At 39.9% G+C, this 25,000-nt stretch overlaps 1 pseudogene; it reads left to right on the top strand.

Moving 5' to 3' along the window:
• The window catches only part of LOC138363086 (neurotrimin-like), a 118,015-nt pseudogene that overhangs the window by 86,835 nt on the left and 6,180 nt on the right, over nucleotides 1-25,000 (top strand).

The following is a 25,000-nucleotide window of genomic DNA, read 5'->3' as shown; positions in this document are numbered from 1 at the left end:
GTGTTAGGAGGTGTCTGGTCACATGTTAGGGGGTGTTAGGGGGTGTCTGGCCACATGACAGTGTAGTGTTAGAGGGTGTCTGGACACATGACAGTGTAGTGTTAGGGGGTGTCTGGCCCACATGACAGTGTAGTGTTAGGGGGTGTCTGGCCCACATGACAGTGTAGTGTTAGGGGGTGTCTGGCCACATGACAGTGTAGTGTTAGGGGGTGTCTGGCCACATGACAGTGTAGTGTTAGGGGGTGTCTGGCCCACATGACAGTGTAGTGTTAGGGGGTGTCTGGCCACATGACAGTGTAGTGTTAGGGGGTGTCTGGCCCACATGACAGTGTAGTGTTAGGGGGTGTCTGGACACATGACAGTGTAGTGTTAGGGGGTGTCTGGACACATGACAGTGTAGTGTTAGGGGGTGTCTGGCCACATGACAGTGTAGTGTTAGGGGGTGTCTGGCCCACATGACAGTGTAGCGTCAGGGGGTGTCTGGCCCACATTGACAGTGTAGTGTTAGGGGGTGTCTGGACACATGACAGTGTAGTGTTCAGGGGGTGTCTGGCCACATGACAGTGTAGTGTTAGGGGTTGAACAATTATCACAACAATTGTCTCGTGCACGACGTGTACTCGTGGCTGTCTCTGGGGGCACGACGTGCTCTCGAGACCGTACCAGGAGGCAGTTTGACGCACGTCCAACAGAAGTTTGACGCACGTCTCTGAAGTTTAAACCCACGTCACTAAGGCCTGCTACTCGTCACTACACAGGACCACCAGCCGTTTTATATGTCGCCTGTGAAACCAGACAGGCAAACAGTTTAGCGACGTGAAACAATTGCAGAGGGAATCACATGGAGTCGAACGAGCTCCAGGAAGTGTGTCTGCGGCAGAGATGGCGATCGCCTTTCATGCCGGTCGAGTGCGTCATTGAGAGTCGAGTGCAGCTCGAATTTCCTTTCTGTCTCACAGACCCGATGAAACACGCCCTCTTTAGGTACCTGTGGGAAAACCCAGCGGTTTCCCCACACTCACACACCCTTTGCGTGAGAGCGTGTGGCAGCGGTGAGTGTGTGAGAGAGCGGTGAGTGTGTGTGTGAGGCAGAGGTAAATAAATGTGAGTAATTGAGTGAAAGAATGAGTTGTGAGTACATACAAAAGTCAAGGCCTTGGGAGGGTAAACTCCAAAATGTACACCTTAGTGTTAAATAAACGTTTAAGTTGTTGATCTACCTGAGTGAACTGCTACTGTTAACTGCACACCATAATTCTCTATAGTCTCTTCCCGTCACGGTGAACACCAAGTTGCCGCTTAACATTGTCTCGCCATTTTTGTTTGTTTACTTAGTTGTGCAACGTTCATTGATTGTACAACATTATAACAACTGAACATGTCTGCTATATCATTATATAATCCTCCTACACTGGTTCACAATATTGTTGCCAGGATTGGTGTATGATATATATATATATATATATATATATATATATATATATATATGTATATATATATATATATATGTCGTACCTAACAGCCAGAACGCACTTCTCAGCCTACTATTCAAGGCCCGATTTGCCTAATAAGCCAAGTTTTCATGAATTAATGTTTTTTCGTCTACCTAACCTACCTAACCTAACCTAACCTAGCTTTTTTTGGCTACCTAACCTAACCTTACCTATAAATATAGGTTAGGTTAGGTTAGGTAGGGTTGGTTAGGTTCGGTCATATATCTACGTTAATTTTAACTCCAATAAAAAAAAAATCACCTCATACATAGAGAAAAGGGTTGCTTTATCATTTCATAAGAAAAAAATTATAGTAAATATATTAATTCAGAAAAACTTGGCTTATTAGGCAAATTGGGCCTTGAATAGTAGGCTGAGAAGTGAGTTCTGGCTACTAGGTACGACATATATATATATATATATATATATATATATTTATATGTATATATATATATATATATATAAATATATATATATATATATATATATATATATATATATATATATATATATATATATATATATATATATATATATATATATATATATATATATTATTAAATATGACCGAAAAAGTAAGATTAATAATTCTAACACGAATTTTCTCAACCTTTCGTACATTTCTTTTCACTGCTGGTGGTAATTCAAAAATCAATTCTCCAAAATTCATTTTTATTTTTAGTCTGACGGGACACTTGAGCGCGTTTCGTAAAACTTATTACATTTTCAAAGACTTTAGTTTACACATACACAACTGAATAGAACTTACACATCTCCGATTTGTTTATATCTACATTTGAGTGAGGTGGATGGGGTGAGGTGGTATTTAATAGGGTATTAAATTCATCAACACAAGACAGAGCACGAAACAATGGGTATTGAATGGAAGTGATTGTAGAAAGCCTATTGGTCCATATTTCTTGATGCTTCTATATTGGAGCGGAGTCTTGAGGTGGGTAGTCGAAGAACTCTGTAGGGTAAGGCAGGTCCTAGTCAACAACGGCTTCTCCAATGGTTTCGTCGAAGACATCATAAGAAGGAAAGTGAAACGCCATGGAACCTCTGAAGAGACAACTAACACAACACCTATACCCCCTATTAAACTATTTTACAGGAACTTCTTTTCCACAGCTCATAAAACGGAGGAAAGGGTCCTGAAAGATATTGTCAATAGAAACGTTATCCCTACAGACAAAAATCAGAGGATACAACTGACGATTTACTATAAAACCAGAAAAACGGCCAGCCTACTCATGAGAAACTCTCCAGACACAAAGCAAAACGCGTTAAAAGAGACCAACGTCGTCTATGCCTTCAAATGCCCTCTTGGGGACTGTAAGCTCCAAAAAACCCAGTATATAGGCAAGACAACAACATCTCTTTCTAGGCGTTTAACGATGCATAAGCAACAGGGCTCCATTAAGGAACATATAATCTCTTCCCACAACCAAATCATCGCCAGAGAAATCCTAGTAAACAACACAGAAATCATCGATAGATACAGCGATAGCAGACGGCTTGACGTTTGCGAGGCACTACACATCAAGAAGTCAACACCAGCAATCAACAGCCAATTAATGCACAACTATATTCTACCCACCTCAAGACTCCGCTCCAATATAGAAGCACCAAGAAATATGGACCAATAGGCTTTCTACAATCACTTCCATTCAATACCCATTGTTTCGTGTTCTGTCTTGTGTTGATGAATTTAATACCCTATTAATACCACCTCACCCCATCCACCTCACTCAAATGTAGATATAAACAAATCGGAGATGTGTAAGTTCTATTCAGTTGTGTATGTGTAAACTAAAGTCTTTGAAAATGTAATAAGTTTTACGAAACGCGCTCAAGTGTCGCGTCAGACTAGAAATAAAAATGAATTTTGGAGAATTGATTTTTGAATTACCACCAGCAGTGAAAAGAAATGTACGAAAGATTGAGAAAGTTCGTGTTAGAATTATTAATCTTACTTTTTCGGTCATATTTAATAATATATATATATATATATATATATATATATATATATATATATATATATATATATATATATATATATATATATATATATATATATATATATATATATATATATATGCGAACAAGCCTGAATGGTCCCCAGGACAATATGCAACTGAAATATATATATATATATATATATATATATATATATATATATATAACATGTTACAAATACAGAAGTCATTGTTTAATGAATTTGCCCTAATTTTCGAATTATTATCATTATTATTATTATTATTATTATTATTATTATTATTTTATTATTATTATTATTATTATTAATCATAATTCTCTGTAATTGTAATATTATTACACAGAGAAATCCCTTTATAGTGATATATCAATGAGGAAAATCACTGGAGTCGTGATGTGGATTCGAACCTAGGCGTCGGGTGTTCCCAGACGTGCTCTAGTCAACTGCACCACGACATAGTCAAAAGAATTGCAACCTTGGGTACTACTGCATCCTCGACGATACCCGAGGCTTCCCCCCGAAGCCGAACCAGGGTTTCACACAATCCCCCCATGCACTCTGTCGTCCAGTAATTGTTTTACTCTGTCGTGGCATACATTCGAACCCTCTTCACGGCTCCGGGGGATATTTTCATTGATATATAACGATAATGTGATTTCTCTGTTTGTTGAAAGAGGAGCGTCAGAGGTAGAACAAGTCCTTGATGACAGAACCAGAGTGCATGGAGGAGGGATTGTGTGAAAAACCCTGTTCCAGCTTCAGTAGAAACCTCAGGAAACCCTAGTGTGTTCAGTAGAATTCCATGTTGCAATCCTATTAACCATGTCTAGTCGCTAGAAGCGTGTGCATGGGGAACGTGAACGTCATCATTATTATTAATCAACATTAGTATTACTAGGGTATGAACACAGTTTACCTAAGAAGAAATAATGTTATGTGTAAACCATATCAACTCATCCAGCTCTTCTATTAACGATAATAAATAAACCAATTAATTATAACTTACAATATCCTTATTTTTCTGAGTCCTTATTTCTTCACAAATCAGCTTTTATATTAATCGGGAAATGGCAGAGGCCAAGGATGTGTATCTGGAGAGGTGTACCCAGCTTCTCAGTGTATGTAAACTGAGAGATTACTTCCCTTTATCTCCAGGATTAAAGTTTACTTGGTGGTTGGTCAGAAAGCTATTGTGGAGGCCTGAGTTTAATAAAAAGGCTTTAATATCCCTTTAGAGGTTGATAAGCCTTAATAATTCTCCTAAGGTTGATAACCGTTTATTAATAACAAATCGTGAGGTTGATAGGCCTTTTTCATCCTCCAGAGGCTTATTGACCTTAATCATCCTTCAGAGGTCGAAAGTATTTAATAATAACCCTGTAGAGGTTGATAGGACTTAATAACTCTCCAAACGTCCATTGGTCTTATAGACCTTATCCAGGTTGATAGGTTTCAATAACTCTACAGATGTTATAGACTTTAATAACCCTCCAGAGGTTGTTTGGTTCTAATAACCGTCCAGACTGTGTTAGGCCTTAATAACCCCAATGAGGGTGATATACTTGGATAGCCAACATTGGTTAATATAGGCTATAATAACCATCCAAAGACTGATAGGTCGTAACAACCCTTTTGACTTTAATATGCCTTAATAACCCTTCACCAGGTTGATAGGAATTAATAACTCTCTATATATTGGTAGGCCATAATACTCTCCAGATAGTGACATGCCTTAATAACCCTCCAGCGGTTGATAGGCCTTAATAACCCTTCAGAGGGTCATAGGCCCGTATAAGCCTCCAGAGGGTAATACGCCTTTATAACCCTCCTATGGTTGATAGGGTCCCAATAACCCTCCAGACGTTGATAAGCAATAAGCCCAACACCAAACGAGAATAAAAGACAAACCAAACTCTTTGCTAGACCACATACTGATACGCCCAAAACCCATTCTGCCATTTCTGACGCGATCCTTTCAAGATTTTATCTATTTACTCAGCTCAGTTATGAATCTGCTGAGCTTAGTTTTGTATTTATTCAAGTCAGCTCCGTATATGTTCAGTCTAATTATGTATTTGATCAACGTATTTGCGTATTTATTTAGTTACGTATTTTATCAGCTAAATCATGTTAGTTTCCTAGATACAAATGCCTTTTCATTATTCGGTATGTGTGTGTGTTTCAGATTGTTTCATCTTGTTCAGCTGCTCAGCGTTCAATAATGTGTTGACATATTCAGGCTGTTGAGTGCTAGCGTCCAGACATGGCTCGCTGTGTTTGCATCCCCCAGACAATCTCATCTCCTGCATATTACAGCATCCCTGTCCTGGGAGACGGAGCTCTGTCTCACACTACGAGCCCAGAATGATGCTCTCATCTCTCTAACATCATCTCGGATCAGTATTCATCAAGCGATTACGAAACATGTACATCTTTCAACAATCATAGCATTTTCTTTTAAACCGAATAAGCAATCTAAGGATTTAATTGTTATAAATAACTTTCTATAGAGCTTCGGAGCTCATAAATTGATTAATAAATCTAAACAAAACTGACATTATTGAGGAAAGATGTATGGATTTCGTAAGTAGTTGTGTAAATGTGTTATCAATCGTGGCACTGGTCCTGCAGGCGGGTCTATGCCTCATATGTGGGCAGTCCCGAGCCTCACTCTCATGTGAGGTACCACAACATGAGTTATTTCCTCATGAACACACAGCGAAGCCTACACGAAGACACACACACACGAAAGAGACACAAAACAAGCGAGCGAGAACACGCTGAGCCTACGCGAGAAGTATGGAAGCGAAGCAGATAAAAGGAACCTAGGAAGCGGAAGAAGAAGAAAGAGTAAAGTAATACAAGCGAGAGAAATGAGAGAAATACTTCAGAGTTATCCCCTAATATCTTCCCCCTCAGATGCCCGGCTCCGTTCTCCTTCCAAGAGGCGCCTAGATGCTTTTTCCTTTCCCCTCCTACGCTTCAAGTGTCCCCTCCGACCTACCCACACACCACCACTCATGACCCCTTAATCGGTTCCTATGTCCCCCGGATCCGGTTCAATCACCCACGATCGTCGATCTTCTATTGTTTTATGATCCCCGATATTACATTCCCCCTCTCCTACATCCCCTGACCCGTGACCCAGTTCTTTGACCCCTGACCCGGTACACTAACCCGAGTGGGTGACATTAGACGCAGCACGACGCCTACGGTAGTCCGATACCACCCCGACGTCGTGAAGGCGTCGGGGTAAACACCTACCTCATCTACATCCAGTACTCACAGCCTCCCTCCTGGCCCCTCGCCCATCACGCAAACAGTGACAGTTTGCTTGCACCAACAGTGCCTTGTTCCTCCGTGCACCTCCACGCGAAAGAGACATGAGCAACACGTCTCAATGACCCTGCCACACGGGCGAGGAGAGGTGTGCGTGCGTGAGAAATATCCATAGGTTTTCTGGAATGGTAAGTTGTTGTGTGGGTTCTGGACGGAGGGTGCTGGCAGGCTCAGGGCGAGGGTGAGGGGAGAAGAAGTAGTAGAAGAAGGATCAGGAGAGAAACATGGAGAAAGAGGACGACAAGACAAAAGAAGAGAGGCAGAGAGAAGGGGGAGAGAGAAAGAAGGAAAAATGGGTTAAAGAGAGACGAGAGAAGGCTCTGGGGACTTGTAGAGGTTATCCTCGGGGAAAAGCTCCTCACCACTCAGGATGTCAGAGGAGAGAAGCAAGAGAATCGGGGGAGAAGGCGGGCATGAAAGGAACATTTGTGTCCAGGAACAATTGTGTCCAGGAACAATTGTGTCCAGGAACATTTGTGTCCAGGAACAATTGTGTCCAGGAACAATTGTGTTCAGGATCATTTGTGACCAGGAACATTTGTGTCCACGAACAATTGTGTCCAGGAACATTTGTATCCAGGAACAATGGTGTCCATGAACAATTGTGTCCAGGAGCAATTGTGTCCAGGAACAATTGTGTCCATGAACAATTGTGTCCAGGAGCAATTCGGTCAATAAACAATTTGTATGTCCAGGAGCACATGTAAAAATATAATGTTTATTTCTTTGATGACCGGAAACCTTCAAAAACATTCACAATATATTTATCCAAAAAAGTACAAAGGAACACTCTGTGGCGTGAAGGATGGAACCGGAGCCGTGGGTTATGATTGCCAAGGCCACCAAACCTACCATAGGAGGTAGTTAGGTGTCCTCACCTCCGTCTTGAAGTAGTTTGGGACCTGAGGACGATTTATACTAGGACGAGTATACCTGAGGATGACGAGTCCAGGTATACACGGTTCAGGCTAATCTTTCTTCCACCTGAGGATTCTAAGCACCATGTGTATCATTATTATATAAATAATGTATTTTGCATCTATGTCTCTCTTTGCCAGTCGACCCACTCGGTCCAAAACGGACCCAAACATCATAACTTCCCATCTATTTCATATGTGTAAATTGGATTATTTGTCAATTCATTTTATTTTTGGTATATTATATTTCATTTCCCTTCCCTCCTGCCTTTCATCTCTATCTCCCCTACCATTTAGCGGACTTATCTCATGGCTTTAGTGGGTTGTAAAGCATGTTCTGAGCGGTCCTGGCCTTCATGTCACCCACAGCTCCGCAGGCGGAGATCATCGGGGCCCCGGACATGCACGTGGACAAGGGGTCTACCATCAACCTCACGTGTGAGGTCACCCATGGCCCCGAACCTCCTGCTTATATATTCTGGTACCACAACGGCAAGGTAAGGCGCATGCTGAGTGCATTTATGTATATCTTTCTTCTACGTTAGTGGAGGTGAGACTGAGGTTTGGTTCTTGACTTGATGGAATAGTGGTTCTTTCTTTCTCTCTCTTTCTCTCTATCTCTGTCTCTCTCTGTCTCTGTCTCTGTCTGTCTGTCTGTCTGTCTCTCTCTCTCTCTCTCTCTGTCTCTCTCTCTCTCTCTCTCTCTCTCTCTCTCTCTCTCTTTATATATATATATATATATATATATATATATATATATATATATATATATATATATATATATATATATATTATTAAATATGACCGAAAAAGTAAGATTAATAATTCTAACACGAATTTTCTCAATCTTTCGTACATTACGCTTCACTGTTGGAGGTAAATCAAAAATCACTTCTCCAAAATTCATTTTTATTTCTAGTCTGACGCGACACGGGCGCGTTTCGTAAAACTTATTACATTTTCAAAGACTTCACAAATACACAACTGATTAGAACGTATCTCTGATTTTATATCTACATTTGAGTGAGGTGGGAAGGGTGATGTGGCATTAACACAAGACAGAACAGGAGGGGATATTAATAGGGTATTAAAAGTATCAACACAAGACAGAACAGAAACAATGGGTATTGAATAGAAGTGTTTGTAGAAAGCCTATTGGTCCATATTTCTTGATGCTTCTATATTGGAGCGGAGTCTTGAGGTGGGTAGAATATAGTTGTGCAATAATTGGCTGTTGATTGCTGGTGTTGACTTCTTGATGTGTAGTGCCTCGCAAACGTCAAACCGCCTGCTATCGCTGTATCTATCGATGATTTCTGTGTTGTTTACTAGGATTTCTCTGGCGATGGTTTGGTTATGGGAAGAGATTATATGTTCCTTAATAGAGCCCTGTTGCTTATGCATCGTTAAACGCCTAGAAAGAGATGTTGTTGTCTTGCCTATATACTGGGTTTTTTGGAGCTTACAGTCCCCAAGTGGGCATTTGAAGGCATAGACGACATTAGTCTCTTTTAAAGCGTTCTGTTTTGTGTCTGGAGAGTTTCTCATGAGTAGGCTGGCCGTTTTTCTGGTTTTATAGTAAATCGTCAGTTGTATCCTCTGATTTTTGTCTGTAGGGATAACGTTTCTATTAACAATATCTTTCAGGACCCTTTCCTCCGTTTTATGAGCTGTGGAAAAGAAGTTCCTGTAAAATAGTCTAATAGGGGGTATAGGTGTTGTGTTAGTTGTCTCTTCAGAGGTTGCATGGCTTTTCACTTTCCTTCTTATGATGTCTTCGATGAAACCATTGGAGAAGCCGTTATTGACTAGGACCTGCCTTACCCTACAGAGTTCTTCGTCGACTTGCTTCCATTCTGAGCTGTGGCTGAGAGCACGGTCGACGTATGCGTTAACAACACTCCTCTTGTACCTGTCAGGGCAGTCGCTGTTGGCATTTAGGCACATTCCTATGTTTGTTTCCTTAGTGTAGACTGCAGTGTGGAAACCTCCGCCCTTTTCCATGACTGTTACATCTAGAAAAGGCAGCTTCCCATCCTTTTCCGTCTCGTAAGTGAAACGCAGCACGGAACTCTGCTCAAATGCCTCCTTCAGCTTCTGCAGATGTCTGACATACCTGGTTGATACCTGGTTGATGGGGTTCTGGGAGTTCTTCTACTCCCCAAGCCCGGCCCGAGGCCAGGCTCGACTTGTGAGAGTTTGGTCCACCAGGCTGTTGCTTGGAGCGGCCCGCAGGCCCACATACCCACCACAGCCCGGTTGGTCCGGCACTCCTTGGAGGAATAAATCTAGTTTCCTCTTGAAAATGCCCACGGTTGTTCCGGCAATATTTCTTATGCTTGCTGGGAGGACGTTGAACAACCGCGGACCTCTGATGTTTATACAGTGTTCTCTGATTGTGCCTATGGCACCTCTGCTCTTCATTGGTTCTATTCTACATTTTCTTCCATGTCGTTCACTCCAGTACGTTGTTATTTTACTGTGTAGATTTGGTACTTGGCCCTCCAGTATCTTTCAGGTGTATATTATTTGATATCTCTCTCGTCTTCTTTCTAGTGAGTACATTTGGAGGGCTTTGAGACGATCCCAATAATTTAGGTGCTTTATTGCGTCTATGCGTGCCGTATATGTTCTCTGTATTCCCTCTATTTCAGCAATCTCTCCTGCTTTGAAGGGGGAAGTGAGTACTGAGCAGTACTCAAGACGGGACAACACAAGTGCCTTGAAGAGTACAACCATTGTGATGGGATCCCTGGATTTGAAAGTTCTCGTAATCCATCCTATCATTTTTCTGGCTGTCGCAATATTTGCTTGGTTATGCTCCTTAAACGTTAGGTCGTCCGACATTATTATTCCCAAATCCTTTACATGCTGTTTTCCTACTATGGGTACATTTGATTGTGTTTTGTACTCTGTATTATGTTTAAGGTCCTCATTTTTACCGTACCTGAGTACCTGGAATTTATCACTGTTAAACATCATGTTATTTTCTGATGCCCAGTCGAAAACTTTATTAATATCAGCTTGAAGTTTTTCAATGTCCTCAGCCGAGGTAATTTTCATACTGATTTTTGTGTCATCTGCAAAGGATGATACGAAGCTGTGACTTGTATTTTTGTCTATATCTGATATGAGAATAAGGAAAAGCAGTGGTGCAAGGACTGTACCCTGAGGTACAGAGCTTTTCACTGCACTTGGACTAGATTTTATATGGTTGACAGTTACTCGCTGAGTCCTGTTTGACAGAAAACTGTGTATCCAGCGTCCTACTTTACCGGTTATTCCCATTGACTTCATTTTGTGTGCTATCACGCCATGGTCACATTTATCGAAGGCCTTTGCGAAGTCCGTGTATATCACATCAGCATTCTGTTTCTCTTCTAATGCCTCAGTGACTTTGTCGTAGTGCTCAAGTAGCTGTGAGAGGCACGATCTTCCCGCTCGAAATCCATGTTGGCCTGGGTTATGAAGGTCATTGGTCTCCATGAAATTGGTGACCTGACTCCTAATCACTCTCTCAAATACTTTTATGATGTGCGATGTTAGTGCAACTGGTCTATAATTTTTTGCCAATGCTTTGCTCCCTCCCTTGTGTAGAGGGGCTATGTCTGCTACTTTAAGTGCATCTGGTATCTCCCCCGTGTCCAAGCTCTTCCTCCACACTATACTGAGTGCCTGTGCTACCGGCACTTTGCATTTCTTTATAAATATTGAATTCCATGAGTCTGGACCTGGGGCCGAGTGCATGGGCATGTTTTCAATTTCTTTTTCAAAATTTAGTGCGCTCGTGTTTATATCAGTTATATTTACCGGGGTTTGAATATCCCGCATAAAGAAAATGTCTGGATCTTCCACCTTCATGTTGTTTATTGGAGTGCTAAACATGTCCTCATACTGCTTTTTTAGGATTTCACTAATTTCTTTGTCATCCTCCGTGTATGAACCTTCACTTGTACGAATAGGTCCAATACTGGCAGTGGTTTTTGCTTTTGATTTCGCATATGAGAAGAAATATTTTGGATTTTTCTTTATTTCCTGAATTGCTTTCTGTTCTAACTGCCTTTCTTCAGTTTCATATGAGTGTTTCAATTTCCGCTCGATTTCCTCAATCTCCCTATTTAAATTATTCCTTCTTTGACGGGAAATTCGTGTCTGCATAAGCAGTTCCGTTATTTTTTTCCTGCGTTTATAGTGTCGTCTGCGTTCTCTTTCTACGTTAGATCTCTTTCTGGCTTTCCTCAAAGGAACATGTTTCAGACAGACTTGATACGCTTCTGAAGTAAGTTTTTCTATTCCTTCTGTAGGACTTGTATTATTTAGAACAGTTCCCCATGGAATGTTTGTAAGTTCCCTGTTTATTATCTCCCAGTCTATCCTTTTATTATTAAAATTGAATTTACTGAATAGCCCCTCTCGCTTTATCAACGTTTTAGATCTATTCTGAGTATTGATGGTAGTTTGCACTTCAATGAGTTTGTGATCTGAGTATGTGGTATCTGATATCGTAATGTCTCTGATAATGTCTTCATTGTTCGTAAAGACCAGATCTAGAATATTTTCATTTCTCGTTGGCTCCGATATCTGCTGATTGAGTGAAAATTTGTCACAGAATCTAAGTAGTTCTCTAATCTGTGGTTGGTTAGGTCCTGATAGATTTCCTGGTATAATATTATTGTTTGCTATTTTCCACCTGAGACTAGGCAAGTTGAAGTCACCTAGGAAAATAATATCAGGTATCGGGTTCTCCAAATTATCAAGGCTATTCTCTATTTTGCTTATCTGTTCTGTGAATTCCTCAGCCGTTGCATCTGGCGGTTTGTATATTAGTATAATCACTAAATTTATTTTCTCTATTTTTAATCCCAGTACCTCTACCACCTCATTTGTAACGTTTAGGAGCTCCGAGCATACAAGGTCTTCCCTAATATACAGACCCACTCCTCCATGTGACCTAATTTTCCTATCACACCTGTATAGGTTATATCCTGGAATCCAGATCTCACTGTCCAACAATTCCCCTGCATGGGTTTCTGTGAAAGCTCCAAATACTGCATTTGACTCCGTGAGGAGGCCATTTATGAACTGTACTTTGTTGTTTGTTCTTGTTTTCAGTCCTTGTATGTTGGCAAAGATGAATGAGGTTACTCTATTAGTGATAGTTTGAATGGGAGACTTTTTCGGCACGTCCATTAATCGTGGACATAATGAGTTTGTTCTGACCAGTACTGATTGTTGTAGGGCAGTTTTCTGTCGTAGTTGTAGTTCCCTTTCGGTGGGTAATTGTATCTGTAATTCTGGAATGCCAGTGGATCTGGCATCCAGTTCCATACACTCTCCATGCTGCTCCTTTTGAATTCTCTGCCGGTCTGGTATAAAAAATTTATAGAGTTTCCTCCAAATTCATTATCCTGCTTGCCACTCTTTATGTAGCGTTCCGTGCCTTTCACGTGAAAGTGTGGGCAGCTAAGGTCATAGCATTTTCTGTCCTCCAGTGAGGTTTGGCACATGTCAGGATGGAAAAACCTACATATTGATCCAAATCGACACTCACCTTTCCTAAGCATATTTAAACATTTTTTGGGATGTTGGTAACTGCATTCTAATCCTTTCTTATTACCAGCATATCTATGTCTGCATTTGCCCTTTGCATAAAATTTGCATAAGTCTGTCCTTCTGTTCTGAATTGCTCTATCGAGAACCGTCGTGGTGTCTGTACCTATCGAGCTGTCAGGTACACTTTCTAGTTTAATGTCATCTACATCCAGGCCTACTGAGTCAGAGTTTGCAAATTCCTGAGTTTCAGCCTCAGTTTCATCCCTGACTATAGCCTCCGCCCCTTGTATATTAGAATTGTTGTTCCTTTCCCACTCCTTCTGGATGGCTGGTAGGCTTCCAATGAATGATGTTTTCCGTTCATGCGTCATGTTATCTAGAAGGTTTTTTAGGATATTCCAAGCTGGCAGGTAATTTTTACACACCCAGAGCAAGTGGCCATCTCTCAGTGCCGTAGTGTTACTCACTCCTGTACAAGCCGAATGGAATCTAGTCTTACAGATATAACATTCAATTCCCGTTACCTTCGTCTTTAAGAAGTTGTTACAGTGGCCACAAATTTGTTTATTTACTCCCATATTGCCTTGTTTTGTTGTATATATCTATATATTTATAATATTATATGTATATTGTATATTTGTAACAATATATATGTATATATATTTATATGTTTAATATTATAATATTATATGTATATCGTATATTTGTAATATTATGTGTGTTATTTTGTTCAAACTTTATGGCAGGTACTTAGCGTAGGTAGCGAGGCTGGTTCCCCGGTCGGTACAGGTGACCTCTTGTGGCCCAGGTTGATGTCACTAGTTTCCAGTTACCCGATGTATAACCACTGATGCCGCCTCTTGCCACTATTCTATATTTCTAGTGTTCTATATTTATAATATTCACTTCCAACTTATATGTTGTTGTGATACCCGTTCCACATCACTGTTCCACGAATCACCGTTCACTATTTTTTTTGTTTCGTTTTTTTTTATCCTAATACACGCATGTACACAAAGCCTCGTTCACTGGCTCACACGTGGTCTCCCGTTTATTCTCTATTTAACACAAAGTTCTATTGTTAATGACTATTTTCTATTTTCCAGCGGGTCACTATGCACTTTGTTATGTCTGTAATCAGTAATCCACGGCAGTAGTCCTACGAATCCCTGTTAATGTCACGATTTTAACGGAGCGCGCACATCAGGTACCTGTGTAAAAATGTCGTCAACATACCTGCAGTATATGGCCGGTTTCAAGTTCATGTCGACTAAGACTTTTTGCTCGATGGTACCCATGTAGAAGTTTGCAAACAGGACACCTAGGGGAGAACCCATGGCGACCCCATCTACTTGCTTATACATGTGCCCATCCGGGCTCAAGAAGGGTGCCTCTTTAGTACAAGCTTGGAGTAGTTTCCTCAGAATACTTTCTGGCATGTCAAGACAACGACATCTCCTTCTAGGCGTTTAACGATGCATAAGCAACAGGGCTCCATTAAGGAACATATAATCTCTTCCCATAACCAAACCATCGCCAGAGAAATCCTAGTAAACAACACAGAAATCATCGATAGATACAGCGATAGCAGGCGGCTTGACGTTTGCGAGGCACTACACATCAAGAAGTCAACACCAGCAATCAACAGCCAATTATTGCACAACTATATTCTACCCACCTCAAGACTCCGCTCCAATATAGAAGCATCAAGAAATATGGACCAATAGGCTTTCTACAAACACTTCTATTCAATACCCATTGTTTCTGTTCTGTCTTGTGTTGATACTTTTAATACCCTATTAATATCCCCTCCTGTTCTGTCTTGTGTTAATGCCACATCACCCTTCCCACCTCACTCAAATGTAGATATAAAATCAGAGATACGTTCTAATCAGTTGTGTATTTGTGAAGTCTTTGAAAATGTAATAAGTTTTACGAAACGCGCCCGTGTCGCGTCAGACTAGAAATAAAAATGAATTTTGGAGAAGTGATTTTTGATTTACCTCCAACAGTGAAGCGTAATGTACGAAAGATTGAGAAAATTCGTGTTAGAATTATTAATCTTACTTTTTCGGTCATATTTAATAATATATGTCTACAGGAAAGACTGCTACCAATATATATATATATATATATATATATATATATATATATATATATATATATATATATATGTTCGGGTCAGTCTATTAACGTGTCTCTCTGTCTCTCTAAATCTCTATTCTCACACAAGTGTTTACTCAGAGCAGCATCCAAACAGCAATAAAAAAAAATTGTTTAATTTATATGCATAAAGAAATGCCTTAAAATAACATGTCTCCAAGATGAAGAAAAAAATGTGAGAACTCTGAATATGCAAATATTATCATTCATTATTTTCACCAGTCGGGTGAAACGATTCTCGCGTTGATGAGTGCAGTGAAAGATTTATGAATTTAATTATAAAAAATATATTTAGCTGCACATTGTTATTAAATAAGCACTCTGCTATCAGCAATCAATTCATTGCTTCTATTATAATTCATAATAATCCCTCAGTTATTGATGATAATTCCACCTACAGCAACAAATTATATGTCAACCTCCACTGACAATTCCACCACTGGCACTGAACCCCCCCCCCCCCACAGCTACAAATGAATACGTTATTGCGCAAATAAATCCCCTGTGACCATTACTACCTATTGTTGTAAACAATAATCATGCTGTTACCACAAATAATCCTCTACTATCATAAATAATCCCCTGTTACATCAATAATCGAATGTTGTCATCAATAATCCTCTGTTACCATAAATTATTTATTGTTGCCATCAATAATCCACTGCTGCCATCGATAATCCTCTGCTTCAGTTAAAAATCCACTGCTGCCGTCAATAATACTTGTTTTTGCTTGATCCAGGATAGACAGTGAAACTTTGTAATTGCTCCACAACATAGAAAATGGTGATTATTCCTCACAAACTTTGCTCCTCTGATCAGGAGACGAAGATTTTCGAAGACTTCGAAATGGTGACATTGCTGGCGTTTCTCAGGGCAGTTTCATCGAGTTTCCTCTGCTATCTTGGCCTTTGGGAGGGTTGGGTCGCTAAGAGCACCAGCCGCAACAGACCCAATTCTCCATGGTGAAGAACAACGTCAATTACTCACCTAGTTGTGCTAGCGAGGGTTAAGCTTCGGCTCATCGGTCCCGTCTCTCAGCTTTCAATCAACTGATCTTCAGGTTCCTGAGTCTATTGGACTCTAGCATATCTACATTTGAAACTGTGTATGGAGTCTGCCTCTATCACATCACTGCTTAATGCTTTCCATTTACCCTGACTGGGTTTTTACCCTTTTATCGGTGTCTACCCTGACACCGATTAAAGTCATTTTAATGAGTATGTGGCTCATTTGGGTACTCACTTTCCACCTGTGTTCCATTGTTCGTGTTCCTCTCAGGCTAAATAGTTTACCTTTTTCACTCAGTTAATTCCTCTGAGAATTTTGTAGGTGGTAATCATGTCTCCCCTTAACTTTTCTATCCTCCAGGGACGTGAGGTTTAATTCATGTAGTCTTTGCTCATAACTCATACCTCTCAGCTCTGGGACTAGTCTGGTGACATACCTCTGAATCTTCTCTAACTTTGTGTTGTACGTAACTAGGCATGAACTCCAGGCTGGAGCTACACACTTCAAGAATGGTCTGACATAAGTGTCAGAACCTGACAAGGTTCTGAACGATTCCTAACACAAGTTTCTAATGGCAATTCTTAAGGCAAGTGGGAGCCACTGGTGTATACACTGGGAGACGTTGATGCTTCTACTCCACATCAAATTGGGCCTTGTAAAACAATTTTTCCTGATCCTAGATAAGGAGTCAGCAGCCGTCAAGTACCTTCAAGACTTCTTCCGTAAGCTGCAAGGTGTCTGAGATAAAGGGTAAAACCGGTGTCTACGTCGGAACGCAGACAAGGCAGATCCTGCAGCGCAAGGAATTCCCCAAGAAGCTCACTAAGAAGTAGAACGCTGCTTGAAACAGCTTTATGGTAGTGATTCGGGGCTTCCTATACATCCACAAAGTAGAAAAAATGTGGAGCTGTTTGGGACTCTGCAAGGTGAAGGACCACGACACATTGGGATGCACGATATTGCTCAAAGTCCACATCCTTGATGCAAATCCTAATAAATTCAAGGAAAACATGCTATCCGTACTCGGAGGATCAAGGCGACCGCTTCCGCCAGGATATACTGGACTTTGAACCCCGATGGGAGACTTCATTTGGGAGTTGATTTGTAAAAGTGATTTACACTATCATCGTAAATCTCGGAAAACTACTCACTTTTCAATCTCTTGTGGTTAGTGCAATATTTGTGTAAATCCATGTTAATGTGATTTACATATTGGTTTTCTGACTTTATGTGAACGAAAAAAACGTAAATTCTCCCTATTTTTCATTGGAAAAAGATAAACTTCAACATATTACTCTCCTGGAATAAAAAGCAAACTTTGCGTGGGATAATGGCTATTTTCTATACTTTTGTAGCCATAAACAATTAACAAATAACATTTACAGTTGAGGAAACAAAAATTATGTTAGATTGCGTATTCCACTGCTGCCATTAATAATTCATTGCTGCCATCAATAATCCACTGCTGCCATTAATAATCCGCTACTGCCATCAATAATCCACTGCTGCCATTAGTAATCCGCTGCTGCCATCAATAATCCACTGCTGCCATCAATAATCCACTGCTGCCATTAGTAATCCGCTACTGCCATCAATAATCCACTGCTGCCATCAATAATGCCATCCACTGCAATCAATAATCTACTGTTGCCATTAATAATCCACTGCTGCCATCAATAATGCCATGCACTGCTGCAATCCAATAATTCACTACTTAAATCAATAATCCACTGCTTCTATCAATAATTCACTGTTGCTGTCAATATTGCAATACTTCCATCAATCATTTGCTGCTGTCATCAACAATCCACAGATGCCAGCATTAATAGCCTCTTACTACTATTTATCCCTTCCTATCCCCAACTATTGTTACTATCATTAACATCTGCATTGACAAAATTAATTAATATTTTGCCTAATCTGAGTAATTCAATTAGGTCTTATGTCCCTAATATTCATTACTAATTCTACCATCAATTATCACTTTGTATATGGCAATGAACGCAAGGCAACCATAAAATACACGATTACTCTCAATAATCTGATTATTACGAAAATAATTCGTTAACTTCAATAATTTGTTAGCAGTGCCATAAACATTTGCAATCCCACTGTTGCTACCAAAAATTTATTCATCTCTGACCATTTGCAATCCAATTGTTGCCACTATAAATCCAAGTGATTTATAATCTCACAGTTCCAAATTGTAAATCCATTGCTGCCAATAAAAATCACATTACTACCACCAGTAATCCCATTGCTTCTACCACTAGTCCCATTGCTGTCATTGGCAGTCCCATTGCTGCCTCCAGAAAATCCATTCCTGCCATTAGTAATCCCATTGCTACCATTAATAATCCCAGTGTTGTCAGCAGTAATCACACTGCTGCCACTAGTAATTTAATTGATGCAGCAAGCAACCCCCCCTGCCCCCCACCTGCCATCAATAATCCTGCACCCACCATCAATAATTGAAATAGTTCAGTCAACAACAAAACCATAACCGTAATTATTGCAGAATATTAATTCTAAACAATAAGTAATGTATTTACTGAGTTATATTAGAGTAATAATACAATACCTCAATAATACTTAGGTAAATATGGATATTAATGTTTATTGCATAACATATGTTACTGGCTTTGTTGATATGTTTATTTGGTACTGAAACGTGTTTGAAATTGGACGTGACTGTGACACTTGTTATATATATATATATATATATATATATATATATATATATATATATATATATATATATATATATATATATATATATATATATATATATATATTTTGATGACATTAGGGTTGCTAATAGAAAGTCACCTGCATGGGGAGCTGCTACAGCTCTAAGTCGGGCAGTGTCATGTGGTGTTGTCGTAGCTTCTAGCAAAGCCGCAGCTTCTTGGTCGGCAATGGGGCGATCCCAGCTGGATTGCTTATGGGCTTCAGAAAGCGGTGGTTGGGGTGCTGGTCCTGCGAGAGAGACCCATTAGGTGGAGCAGTCTGTAAAGCTGGGATCATGTACCCCAGCCTGTTGAACTAGGTACTCAGGTAGGATTTTCTTCACCAGGTTGTCAGACCCCACTGAAGAGGACAGGAACGCTGGTACAGCAATTTGTGTTACATGTATTTGTAACACAAAATTTGTGATATATATATATATATATATATATATATATATATATATATATATATATATATATATATATATATATATATATATATATATATATATATATATATATATATGTCGTACCTAGTAGCCAGAACTCACTTCTGAGCCTACTATGCAAGGCCCGATTTGCCTAATAAGCCAAGTTTTCATGAATTAATTGCTTTTTGACTACCTAAGCTACCTAACCTAACCTAACCTAACTTTTTCGGCTACCTAACCAAACCTAACCTATGAAGATAGGTTAGATTAGGTTAGGTAGGGTTGGTTAGGTTCGGTCATATATCTACGTTAATTTTTACTCCAATAAAAAAAAATTGACCTCTTACATAATGATATGGGTTGCTTTATCATTTCATAAGAAAAAAATTAGAGAAAATATATTAGTTCATGAAAACTTGGCTTATTAGGCAAATCGGGCCTTGCATTGTAGGCTGAAAAGTGAGTTCTGGCTACTAGGTACGACATATATATATATATATATATATATATATATATATATATATATATATATATATATATATATATATATATATATATATATATTGGGAGTTAGACAGCTACAGCGGACTGGTTCCTGGTGATGTGTGTGTGTGTGTTAAACAGAAATATATGTAGTAGCCTAAATAGAAGAAAAAGAGGTTGCTTAGAAAGGTTGAGTCCAAGAGCTAATATCTCGATTATGCAGGCACAAATAGTAAATAGTAAGTAAATACACAAACACAAACATTCACACACACACGCACATGAAACTCGATGGCTCATTTCTTTGCTAGAATTTAGAAAACATTAAAATGTTTGCTAAAAATTGTAGTAACTTGAGTGTTAACTAAGGTACGTCTGCTGCCTGCTGTGATACCATGGTCTGCTGCTTCTGCTGCTTACTATGATACCTTAGTCTGCTGCCTGTTGTGATACCATGGTCTGCTGCATGCTGTGATACCATGGTCTGCTGTTTGCTCTGTTACCATGGTCTGCCGCTTTGTATGATACTATGGTCTACTCCCTGTAATGATACCATTGTCTGCTGATTCTTTTGATACCGAGATCTGTTGCATGCTTTGATACCATGGTCTGCTGCTGGATTATATCATAGTCTGCTGCTTGATAATGATACCATAGTCTGCTGCTTGATAATGATTCCATGGTCTGCTGCTTGCTACGAAACAGTGGTCTGCTGTTTGGTGTGGATATTAAGCTGTGATTGCAATCTATTATGCCGTGTTTGATATGATAACAGACTGTACTGGCATTTGTATGATTCTAAGACCTGTTGGCTTCGATGATACCAGGCACTGCTGGGTTTGTATGATAACAGATTTTTCGTTGGCTTTGTATGATACAAATTTCTGCTGGCTTTGAATGACTCCAGGTTCTGCTGCTGGAGTTATTACATATTTTATCGGTCCCCTGACTCTGAAATACATGCAAATTCATAAATTTAGGGAAACCTACAGACCCAGCTGAAATCGCGTTACATAAGTCATCTTAAGGGGGGGGGAAGAGGTATTCTGATCAAATATGTCAAAAATATGTAATAAATTAAAACTAGTTCGATTTCAATCAAACTTTTTTGACGAGTTGTAAATGAAAAGGGTTTCATCTGGTCCAGGTCACAGCATCGTAGCATTAATAGGAACGGAGAAAAAAGATGGAATTATGTGTCAAATATTTTCCAAAATGGTAAAAAATTAACATAAACACAAATGTCAACTGAAATTATGTCTATGACTCTCAGCTATCACAATAGCTTTTTTTTTTTTAGTACAAACGTACCTATAACTCTTTCCTTTTTTATTCAATTTACATGAAACTTACACCTTATATGTCGAGTTTATGTTTCTACAAATCTATTTCGAGTTTTTTTTCCAAAGTTTATTTAATGATTTTATAATCGTAATAATCCATGAAATATTTGCATAATTTTTTTTATAGAACTTTGGAACTTTGACTATTTGTATTAGTAAAATTAAACATATTTTGGAAAATCCGCTGAAATAGATTCTTTTATTTATACTAATGTGATAGAAGAGTATCATAGAAATGATTTCATTTGTAACTTGTGGTTGTAATTTCAATTTGAAAGTGTGTAAAATTCGTTGAAAAAAACAATATATCCCTTTCTATTAAGGCTGCAATATTGAAGCTTGAAACAATAGCAGCCCTTTTAATATACAACTAATCAAAAAAAGATTTGTTGGCATAGAGCAAGTTTTAAAAAACGTACTGATGCCTTCTTATGCACTATACAAGGGCTTTGAACTGTTAAACATTAATTACTGTCTTCAAAGCGTTGAATTGTGTAATCTTATTGATAATTTGCTTCCTCCCCTTTTATTCTTGCTTCAACCTCAAGCTAATCCTGTTTATTAACCCACTCGACACAGAAGAAGAAGTAAGGAAAATGGTTGAACATCTGTAGTTGAAAATATCTCAGGTTTCAAGGAGATGATCTTCTCTCTCTCTCTCTCTCTCTCTCTCTCTCTCTCTCTCTCTCTCTCTCTCTCTCTCTCTCTCTCTCTCTCTCTCTCTCTCTCTCTCTCTCTCTCTCTCTCTCTCTCTCTCTCTCTCTCTCTCTCTCTCTCTCTCTCTCTCTCTCTCTCTCTCTCTCTCTCTCTCTCTCTCTCTCTCTCTCCTCTCTCTCTCTCTCTCTCTCTCTCTCTCTCTCTCTCTCTCTCTCTCTCTCTCTCTCTCTCTCTCTCTCTCTCTCTCTCTCTCTCTCTCTCTCTCTCTCTCTCTCTCTCTCTCTCTCTCTCTCTCTCTCTCTCTCTCTCTCTCTCTCTCTCTCTCTCTCTCTCTCTCTCTCTCTCTCTCTCTCTCTCTCTCTCTCTCTCTCTCTCTCTCTCTCTCTCTCTCTCTCTCTCTCTCTCTCTCTCTCTCTCTCTCTCTCTCTCTCTCTCTCTCTCTCTCTCTCTCTCTCTCTCTCTCTCTCTCTCTCTCTCTCTCTCTCTCTCTCTCTCTCTCTCTCTCTCTCTCTCTCTCTCTCTCTCTCTCTCTCTCTCTCTCTCTCTCTCTCTCTCTCTCTCTCTCTCTCTCTCTCTCTCTCTCTCTCTCTCTCTCTCTCTCTCTCTCTCTCTCTCTCTCTCTCTCTCTCTCTCTCTCTCTCTCTCTCTCTCTCTCTCTCTCTCTCTCTCTCTCTCTCCTCCCTCCCTCCCTCTCTCTCTCTCTCTCTCTCTCTCTCTCTCTCTCTCTCTCTCTCTCTCTCTCTCTCTCTCCCTCCCTCCCTCCCTCTCTCTCTCTCTCTCTCTCTCTCTCTCTCTCTCTCTCTCTCTCTCTCTCTCTCTCTCTCTCTCTCTCTCCTCCCTCCCTCCCTCCTCTCTCTCTCTCTCTCTCTCTCTCTCTCTCTCTCTCTCTCTCTCTCTCTCTCTCTCTCTCTCTCTCTCTCTCTCTCTCCTCTCTCTCTCTCTCTCTCTCTCTCTCTCTCTCTCTCTCTCTCTCTCTCTCTCTCTCTCTCTCTCTCTCTCTCTCTCTCTCTCTCTCTCTCTCTCTCTCTCTCTCTCTCTCTCTCTCTCTCTCTCTCTCTCTCTCTCTCTCTCTCTCTCTCTCTCTCTCTCTCTCTCTCTCTCTCTCTCTCTCTCTCTCTCTCTCTCCTCTCTCTCTCTCTCTCTCTCTCTCTCTCTCTCTCTCTCTCTCTCTCTCTCTCTCTCTCTCTCTCTCTCTCTCTCTCTCTCTCTCTCTCTCTCTCTCTCTCTCTCTCTCTCACACACACACACACACACACACTCAGGTAAACGCATAGGGAAATCCATTGGTTTACCACACTGTACTCTCAGGGAAACATACACTGTGGAACACCTCTCGGGGATTGAGGTCCATGTATACTTTCAGGCTATACCTGTATATCTATATATGTAGTATACTTATATACGAAGACATTCTGGTACTAATATAACATCTCCAAGTTTCTCGCAATTAATTCCTTATAGAATAAATTCTAACCATTGAAATTCAACATTAACCATTGAAATTTAACATTAACCATTGAAATTCAACATTACCCATTGAAATTCAACATTAACCATTGAAATTCAACATTAACCATTGAAATTCAACATTAACCATTGAAATTCAACATTAACTATTGAAATATGACCCTAACCATTGAAATCTGTTAAGAACCATTGAAATCTTGCACGGACCATTGAAATCTTGCACGAACCATTGATATCTTGCACGGAGCATTGAAATCTTGCTCGAACCATTGAAATCTTGCACGGACCATTGAAATCTTGCACGGACCATTGAAATCTTGCACGGACCATTGAAATCTTGCTCGAACCATTGAAATCTTGCTCAAACCATTGAAATCTTTCACAAACCATTGACATCTAGCATATAAACTGTTGAACTTATACATTAACAACTGAAATCTGGCGTTAACCATTAAAATCTGGCAATTGACCATTGAAATCTAACATTAACCACTTATTAAGCGTTACAGGCTCCTTACATACTGTTCTGTGCTTCCTCCAATCAGAATCAGACAGAAAGACTTGTACTGGTGCTCCTTGAGCCCATTATGGTTCAGCTGGTAGTGTCCGGGGGGGAGTCCAGAGATCGAAGTTCGATCCGCCAATTCTATTGAATTTCAACCCAATCGTCCATAACCCGAAACTTGTAACGTTTGTATTCAACACCTTACTGGCAAATCAGGACAGTAAGATAATATAGAGAGTTGTAATAAGTTGAACAGAGCCTAATGTTGTATAGAGCCGTCTGCCGGTTTATAGAGCACTCTAAAACACTCAGTTCAAACATCCTGTATATCTCCTAAGTCCCTGATGTTTGAGTTTATGAGTCTCCCCTTATTTGCCCTCACGTCACTGGGAAGGGGAGGCATCTGTTTCGCCCCAGTAGACCAGCAAATGTGAAATTGGGTAATTTTCGTGTTAATGTATTTGTTCCGTGTTGGTGTATTTGTTCCGTGTCGGTGTATTTGTTCAGGGTTTCCAACTCGTAGGCTTTGTTGTTGTTATCGTGGTTGTTGAGTGCTAAATGCTTGTTTATGATACACAAGCCATAAGAGGTAACTATCTACTGTATTTTTACAGGGTCGTTTGAGTAGCACAACGAAGGAAAATTGTATTATGTTCTTCTCATATTCTCTTTATGATGTCTCCTTCAGAATTGTTGGACACTAGATGCCCAGACGATAAGTGACATTATCATAGCGTTGTTTGACACCATTTTGACGCCTTGCATGACCGAGTGATAACTCTAATGATTAAGGCAGATTTTGTCCAATAATCGTACATGTTATCGACTTTGCGTCACATTTCAGGGGATTACAGCACAATTGTCGCTGTTTTGTGGATGATTCTGAATTATTATCTTCGGCGTCGCCAAGGCT

The sequence above is a fragment of the Procambarus clarkii genome, chromosome 10 (genome assembly GCF_040958095.1).
Source record: "Procambarus clarkii isolate CNS0578487 chromosome 10, FALCON_Pclarkii_2.0, whole genome shotgun sequence".
NCBI lineage: Eukaryota > Metazoa > Arthropoda > Malacostraca > Decapoda > Cambaridae > Procambarus > Procambarus clarkii.
Note: the sequence above shows the minus strand (reverse complement) of the source record. Positions and strands in the feature narration are given on the sequence as shown.